The sequence below is a fragment of the Xyrauchen texanus genome, chromosome 9 (assembly GCF_025860055.1).
Source record: "Xyrauchen texanus isolate HMW12.3.18 chromosome 9, RBS_HiC_50CHRs, whole genome shotgun sequence".
NCBI classification, from domain to species: Eukaryota; Metazoa; Chordata; class Actinopteri; order Cypriniformes; family Catostomidae; genus Xyrauchen; species Xyrauchen texanus.
Window position 1 is genome coordinate 48,901,675 of NC_068284.1, and position 7,816 is coordinate 48,909,490.

At 42.6% G+C, this 7,816-nt stretch overlaps 1 protein-coding gene across 1 annotated transcript in view; it reads left to right on the plus strand.

Moving 5' to 3' along the window:
* LOC127649123 (serine/threonine-protein kinase STK11-like) overlaps nt 1-5,558 on the plus strand; it is a 19,797-nt gene extending 14,239 nt beyond the window's left edge. Inside the window, 1 exon segment of the mRNA XM_052134076.1 lies at nt 5,053-5,558. The gene's annotated coding sequence lies outside the window, so the exon portion shown is untranslated.
* The last annotated feature ends 2,258 nt before the right edge of the window (nt 5,559-7,816 follow it).

Genomic DNA, 7,816 nt, shown 5'->3' on the forward strand with positions numbered 1-7,816 from the left:
GGATGGGCTATTATTATTTAATCCGCAACCGCATCACAAAACTCATCTGTCCGCACTCAACGCTTTTTGATAAATTTTCAAACCGCATCCACGGGCGCTTGACTGTTTTAAGGTCCGAGCGATGCAAGGCTGCTGCCGCGAGGCTAGAAAGCTCTTGGCTGTTCTAGAAAGGAGACTGATCCAATGCAGCAAAGATATTTTAAAGGCTAAAGTCCCTAGTAGGCTATAGCCTATTGGCTATGTTGTATCCCCAGAATATCAGCAGTGAAGTCCGCTTCCGATTGGCTACAGGGATAAAAAATAAATAAATAAATAGTAACGCACATCGGCAAACCTGACTACTAGGCTACTGTAGCCTAAAATTTTATCATTTTGTTTTGAATTTTGTTTAAAATGCATTTTAAGATTTCTGTTTATTTCTCATGTCTGTGAGGCAGTAGGCCTAGCCGAAGTTTCGGTTCATTTATGAGAGAGCTCACGCCAAGAAGAGATCGCGATCGGCGCTTCCACGCCCTGCTGCTGAATATATGTCTGCTATATTTGCTTCTTATTTATTAATTCCAGGCAATTAGTTAATGAAACAGTGATTCAAATTAAGATACAATTTATACAAAACGAAATTTTAAGTTAATGAAAGGCTTTCTACAAAACAAAACTTAATAAAGTGGTCAAAATCATGTCTGACCCATCTTCAATGCGAATGTATCTGAGAATAATCTTAAATAAGGAAATCTATACAGTGATTAGTTCATGCCAAATTACTGCTTGATGAAAATTTCACTGTTTAAAATTGTGCTCGTTTTTTTCTTCGGATGTAGGTGACAATATTTAAAGTCTGTCTATCAAAAGCTTACTTCTGATGTGTGCGCCAAAGTCTGTCGGGACTTCTCTGATCCAATGTAATGTATTTAATGCGGTTTACCGCTATACCGCGGGAATATCTTGCTTTTCAACCGCGGTTAGAAAAAATCCATACCGCCCCAGCCCTATGTGTGCGTGCGCGCCTTGTATGAGTGTGTGTGTGTGTGCGCGTTGTATGAGAGAGTGTGTGTGTGCGCTTTGTATGAGAGAGTGTGTGTGCGCGCCTTGTATGAGAGAGTGTGTGTGTGCGCGTTGTATGAGAGAGTGTGTGTGTGCGCGTTGTATGAGAGAGTGTGTGTGTGCGCGTTGTATGAGTGTGTGTTGTATGGGTGTGTGTGCGCGTTGTATGAGTGTGTGTGTGTGTGTGTGTGTGTGTGTGTGTGTGTGCCCGTTGTATTAGTGTGTGTTGTATGGGTGTGTGTGCGCGCGTTGTATGAGAGTGTGTGTGTGTGTGTGTGCGCATTGTATGAGGGTGTATGTGTGTGCGCGCGTTGTATGAGAGAGTGTGTGTGTGTGCGCGTTGTATGAGTGTGTGTGTGTGTGTACGAGTGTGTGTGCGTGTACGAGTGTGTGTGCGCGTTGTATTAGTGTGTGTTGTATGGGTGTGTGTGCGCGTTGTTTGAGTGTGTGTGTGTGTGTGTGTGTTCAGGGTGGGGTTCCTCACACTGAGGAGATGCCGCTGTGTGTATGTGTGTGCGCGCGCGTTGTATGAGTGTGTGTGTGTGTGTGTGTGTTCAGGGTGGGGTTCCTCACACTGAGGAGATGCCGCAGTGTGTGTGTGTGTGCGCGCGCGTTGTATGAGTGTGTGTGTTCAGGGTGGGGTTCCTCACACTGAGGAGATGCCGCAGTGTGTGTGTGTGTGTGTGCGCGCGCGTTGTATGAGTGTGTGTGTGTGTGTGTTCAGGGTGGGGTTCCTCACACTGAAGAGATGCCGCAGTGTGTGTGTGTGTGTGTGTGTGTGTGTGTGTGTGCGCGCGTTGTATGAGTGTGTGTGTGTGTGTGTGTGTGTTCAGGGTGGGGTTCCTCACACTGAGGAGATGCCGCAGTGTGTGTGTGTGTGTGTGCGCGCGCGTTGTATGAGTGTGTGTGTGTGTGTGTGTTCAGGGTGGGGTTCCTCACACTGAGGAGATGCCGCAGTGTGTGTGTGATGACTCAGTCTCCCATCACATCATCTCTCTCACTCTCTTCACACACACATACACAAAAATGTCAGTAAAAAGAGAGCCCGGGAATGGTAATAAGAGTTTACAGACAAATACAATAATGTATGCATGTGTGTGTTTGTGTGTAGATGTGGTGTTTATATTCCTGTCACATGTTCAGAGAGACGAGATGAATCTGGTTAAATAGAGCACACTGAGTGCTGTCGTGTTGAGTGGATGAAACGGATGAAAACGATTTACACTTTGATTTCCGTGTCGATGAGTGCAGTGGAGAAATTACAAATGTGAAATATGAAACATTGTGTAATGATTATAAAGTCTTGAGTTAAAATACTGTTTCAGAAATATTCAAGACATGAACAATATGTGTGTTAACATGATTTTACTGTCATTAAATCACTTAATAACCACATCTGTGTGAAGAGAGACAATTTCTCTCCGTTGCCATGACGACGTAACACTGTTATCCTTAAAAGGCCGTACAAGAATAACTGTGCAGCTGAAATAATACATATACTTTTATAAAATTATAAACATCACATTTCTGACTTTAAACCCTGTAATAATGGCCCCCATTGACTTCCATTGTACGTGTGTCACTGGAACACACATTTGTGCTTATTAAAGAAAACGAGGGACGAGTCAAAATGTATTTGAGTGGAAATTAACATTGACACAAATACTGTCGATTTAATTAATTCCATCATGGACCCCCACATATTATGATTGTCTTATGAAGGACCCCCTCCTTAAATATAAAGTCAGCTGTATATTCCATTTATCAGACTTTATATTGATATTACAAAGACATGTCGTCAATAATATACTAAACCAAAACAATCTGAAATATGCTGACTGTGTATCTCTATAACTGTTAATCTATTGATTTCCAATCAGTCAAATTAAACTGATATAATATAAGATTTTGTAAAAGTGTGGTGATTTTTGGTTAAAGTTAACTTTCACAGCCATAAAATACATATTGTAGAAAGAAACAGACCCATTTAATATTAGATGTGTTTATCCGCTCAAACATTCACTACAATGTGTTTATTATGTACACACGTGTTGTTGTAATTATATTAAAGTACCTGCACTTAATTACATCTGAAGTTACACTGTTAATATAACCCCAAACTCTAAACAGACTGTGGTGCAGAACACCATGTAGTTACACAATAAAGACAATGTATTGTTTGTGTTTTAATGTTAGTTCATGGTAAAGTCACCTAATATAAAGTGGGACCAAAAAACAACTCTAAAATGACAGTAGTACACAGACAGTAATGGGGCTTTTCCACGGGACAGCTCGACTTGCTTTTTTGGGGTTTTTCACTGTGGATAGTATCTGGTACCTGATCCTTTCTTTAGCACCACCTCAGTCGAGGCTCCAAGCGAGCCGATACTAAATGTGACATCATAATCCTGCAGATCACTGATTGGTCGGAGAGAATCATCACTCCCGGCCTCACTGGATTTACAACACGTGACCTCAACCCGCTAGTTTTAAAGTTAGCATTAGCGATAGCAGTATCGTTTGTGCAAGCGACTTTCAAATTGTAAAAAGAAATGTCTGTGTGCAAAACCACGCCATGGTCAATAAATGGGTTGCAGACGTTCCTCTCATAGCGACGAATGAAACGATGAGAAATTAAAGCATTTCAGGAAGTGTCTCAGCTGTCGGCCGCACACGGATGCCACCGGCCCTCCCAACAGTGCAGGGAAAAGATAATAAACACTTAAAAGTGGCGACAGAAGCATCGAGGAGAAGTGGAAGTGTTTCCGCCCGGTGAGCAATGGGACGGAGAGTGTTGTTGAGTCCATGATGGAGGACGGGACGTTACGTTAACTCTATATTCTGCTCTATATAAGCTTCACTTTATTTAGTTCAGCAGCTGCTGGAAGCTTCTAAAACAACCAATTGAACTGTTACACTCGTGTAAAATCACCATCAACAACTGCTTTATGCAGCATAATGAGCTAGCGGCTAACAGCTAGCGCTCGTGTTATTGTTTATGGTCAGTTTGTGGCGTGTTTAAGATGATGTCACGGCAGTAGAGGCGGCGTAACTATGACGATCAGCCTATAATCCCGCCCACATTGAGGCGGTACTAAACTGCAGTGGAAATGCAAACTCAGAACAGTGAAGCGAGTCGAGCCGTAACGTGCAGCGGAAAAGTGCCATTAGTTAACCCTTTAAACTCACATGTGTCCGCAAGAACAAAATTATCAAAATATTAACAACTGCAGTTTTGACCAACACAAAATAGGTGTCATTTGAAAGTTTAGAAGCTCTACTTTATAATGCATGTGACATTATGACCAAAACTGAACAAGTGCTTTAAAATTTACAGATAAATCAGAAGTGTTACATTTTGATCATAAACAAATGAGGTATTTGTACTGCACGTATTATTGAAATCGGTAATCTCATCAAATCTTCATGTGTCATATGTTGTTGGAAAGATCTTAAGAGTAAAATACAACCAGATTATTTGTTTTACCCACAGATGAAAATATAGTGAGTAACAGCTAAATATATGTCTTTGACAATTATGTTGGTGTTGCTTTTATGCCGCGTTTGTTTATAACTTCACAGAAATAAATAGTTAAAAATATCGCATATGATTAATTAGAGTCTGTGATTATCTTTCAAACGAGTCCACACACAAGATAATCAGATGTATAGATCATTAGATAATCCACATGAAGCACAATGTTACATATGACCACCAGGAGATGGCGCCAAATACACGACACAGACTCAATGATGACTCAAATGACACAGAATGAAACTCATTCTGTGAAATCTCATGACTAAAATCATGTCTGCATGCTATGCAAACCTTTAGTCATTGTTGTGTTTGCATGTGTAATTAGTTCTTATGTACAATTATTATCTTTTATTTGTTTGGAGATGTTTTTGGACACTATGACACATTATATTTGTCATGTTGGAACTTGTTGTAGCACAGCTGTGGTGTTGAAGTAATGACGTTGTGTTGATTTCCTGGTTGTCTGTTTGCAGGTCTGTTGTTTCCTTGCTGTTAATACACTGAACACACCTTTCTGTCATGCCGATGAACTGTAAGACAGTGACAGTGGACACTCACCTGAGGATGCTCTTCAAGACTGGACATGGTATTTCCCACAATCCTCCTCTCTCCCGTTGTTCTCCGGCATCATACATTCGGTTGGTCTCCTTACGGTCTCGTCCTGTTCAGGGCCGGTCGCACCAAAGACGTGTGGATGTTGGTTTTGTCTGTAGCGACTGATGATGCACATTTAGATCATCTTTTAATTTACAGTAATTAACTGCAGTTTAAGATGCAGATTGTGTTTATGTAAAATACTTACATAAATGATTCAGTTATGGTGGAAATGATGATTTCACTGCAAGCCGTGTCGCGCTTGGCGAGACCGACTGACGGCTGCAGAATGTTTGAGTTTGTTTTCCCACATTTGGTTTGTTGTTTCTTCTTTTCCCCCTGATTAAATATTTTTTAAGTATTATTTATATAAAACACATCCCAACCGAAACAAAGTTGATGTCTGTTTTTGTTGCTCTGAAAATGACATGAGTATCATAAAGTACGTCTTGTGTGCGACATCCCAATACTTCTGAGGTCAAAGACTCCGGAGGAACAGACACAAATGCACAGTTTTGTAACACTTTGTCCTTTTTAGAGCTTGGCCGTATAAATAACTCCTCTTTTACTGTATGGGAAAGAGCAGCTTGAACATTCTGTGTTCTGTGGAGGAAGTCATACAGGTTTGGAGCAGCATGAAGGTAAATGAGTAGTACATGAATGTGTTTTTGTTGAGCTGTTCTTCATGTTCTCAGCAGTATCTGTATGTTTGAGGATGCAGGACACGAGCATGCATGTGTTAGTCACCAGCGGGCATAAACGACGAGTCTGATGTTCTCCGTATGTTGCCCGCGCCGCATCCAATCACACCGTAACAGCAGCCGTTAGCGACTCGTCCCTCCTTTCAATAATAGCACAAATGTGTTCCAGTGAGACACTTCTAGTGGAAGTAAACGGGCAAACATTGATATGTCTCATCACTTCTGTTATATTCTGCCCTTTTAATCAATTTGGTGATGTAGGAAGAGGGGGTGGCACGGTGGCTCAGTGGTTGGCACTGTCGCCTCACAGCAAGAAGGTTGTGGGTTCGAGTCCCAGCTCAACTAGGGCCTTTCTGTGTGGAGTTTGCGGGTGCTCCGGTTTCCCCCACAATTCCAAAAACATGCAGGTTAAGTGAATTGGAGACTCTAAAATTGCCCCGTGTGAGAAGGGGCAGCTACTGGTTGCGTCAGGAAGGGCATGCGGCGTATAAAATATATATATATGCGGACATCACCTACACGGGACAAACGCTAGGAAACGGAGCGGTGATGTATGGCAGGTAAACAGCACAGGAATGCATAAAGTCGATCAGTGTTTCCAGCGAAAGCCACATGTATGTCAGGCGTTTGTAGCCATTTTATCGATCTTGTGACGATCGTTGTGTCCGTTTGCCCAGTAGACCAGTCCTATTGTTTACAGAGATGTCAGTGTGTGTGCAGGACGTGCTGGCAGAAAGCCCATAGACTTGTGTTGCATTTGACCAATTAAACAAAAGCACGACACAAAACCATCAAAAATACACAAATATTCTGAGCTATACAATTATTAGTGAATTACAATATATTTGACTTTTATTTCAAAATATTCCGATATGTACAAATATATAAGTGGTTTAAGGGTGAAGTGAGTCATTCACAGCGTCATGGGAGTGCGCGGTCAATCCATTTTCTCTGTTGGATCATGGGTAATGTAGTTGTTTACCATCAATTACACGATCAAACGTGATTTTTAAACGGTGAAGTTGAAATAACGCAGACGGATGACTTCAATGGAAGCATCGATGAACAACCTCGGAGCTCGCGGTCAGTCTGAAGTTATCGTTGAAAATCAATTCCTTTATGGGATACATTAATGTGATTTTTACTCCTGAATCAGACTGTTGCGCTCTTTATTTCCTCCCTTTTTCTCCCCAATTTGTAACAGCCAATTCCCAAAGTGCTCTTAAGTCCTTGTGGTGGTGTAGTGACTCACTTCAATCCGGGTGGCGGAGGACGAATCTCAGTTGCCTCCGTGTCTGAGACAGTCAATCCGCGCATCTTATCACGTGACTTGTTGAGCGCATTATCATGGAGATGTAGCGTGTGGAGGCTTCACTCTATTCTCTGCGGCATCCACACACAACTCACCACACGCCCCACCGAGAGCGAGAACCACATTATAGCGACCACGAGGAGGTTACCCCATGTGACTCTACCCTCCCTAGCAACTGGGCCAATTTGGTTACCCCATGTGACTACCCTCCCTAGCAACGGGCCAATTTGGTTACCCCATTTGACTCTACCCTCCCTAGCAACCGGGCCAATTTGGTTACCCCATGTGACTCTACCCTCCCTAGCAACCGGGCCAATTTGGTTACCCCATGTGACTCTACCCTCCCTAGCAACCGGGCCAATTTGGTTACCCCATGTGACTCTACCCTCCCTAGCAACCGGGCCAATTTGGTTACCCCATGTGACTCTACTCTCCCTAGCAACCGGGCCAATTTTGTTACCCCATGTGACTCTACCCTCCCTAGCAACCGGGCCAATTTGGTTACCCCATGTGACTCTACTCTCCTTAGCAACCGGGACAATTTGGTTGCTAAGGAGACCTGGCTGGAGTCACTCAGCACGCCCTGGATTCAAACTCACGACTCCAGCTGTGATAGTCAGCATCAATACT